Source organism: Arachis ipaensis, chromosome B03, assembly GCF_000816755.2.
Source record: "Arachis ipaensis cultivar K30076 chromosome B03, Araip1.1, whole genome shotgun sequence".
Lineage (NCBI taxonomy): Eukaryota > Viridiplantae > Streptophyta > Magnoliopsida > Fabales > Fabaceae > Arachis > Arachis ipaensis.
Genome location: NC_029787.2, coordinates 112430609 through 112431477, shown reverse-complemented (window position 1 = coordinate 112431477; position 869 = coordinate 112430609).

The window sequence follows — 869 nt, the reverse complement described above, 5'->3', positions numbered from 1 at the left end:
GTTTAAATAAAACTTAATATAATTTAACACATGACAATTTAATATATTATGTGTTATTCTAATTTTTTTATTTCTTCTTCCTTTAGGGTCGTTCTATTTTCTTTTTCTTCTTCTTCAAATTAAGACTTATGCAATGCATGTTTGTGATGATTAATTTACAATTGATCTCTTTTGCTCTATTCTTCTTTTTTTATTTTCTTTTTTTATTTTTACTCTACTCCTCTCCCATATTCTTACTCTCCTGTTTCACTCATTTTGCATGTATCATTTCATAAATGAAGCTATTGAGCCTGCTACATCTCCAACTTGCGGGAGCTAGAGCGTTGGATTGGAGAAAGCAGATTCTCCCCTCCATTTCGTATGCATAAAAAAAGAGTTAGAATTCAATTTCATTTTACGGATATCTTTCACAAATTGATTCTCCACATTTTGATAACCATTTTTTTATGTGTATTTAAAGAATTAATCACTTTTAAATATTTATTAAATAAAAAGAGCTAATTAAATGGGACATGCATAATCTTTAGATCCTATACACATAATTTCAACAGGTGAGGAATAATTTTTATTTCAGCACCATATATAGTCGAACCCACATATTAATCATGATTAGCAATTCACTCACCATCCATATTCCACTAATAATGCCACCCTCCACCTCAAATCAGTATATGTTGTTTTCACATTCTTTATATCAAGTTATATGTTTGTTGCTTCTAAATGTTGTAGTCATGGTTAACGTTCACTTAACTTTAATTCTAAAGATTTAAGCTGTGTGTATTATTAATATTTTATTAGTAAATTTATCTACTCATATAATATCATCTCGTATTAATCAAAGTGTTTAATTTAATTACTTGAAAATTAAA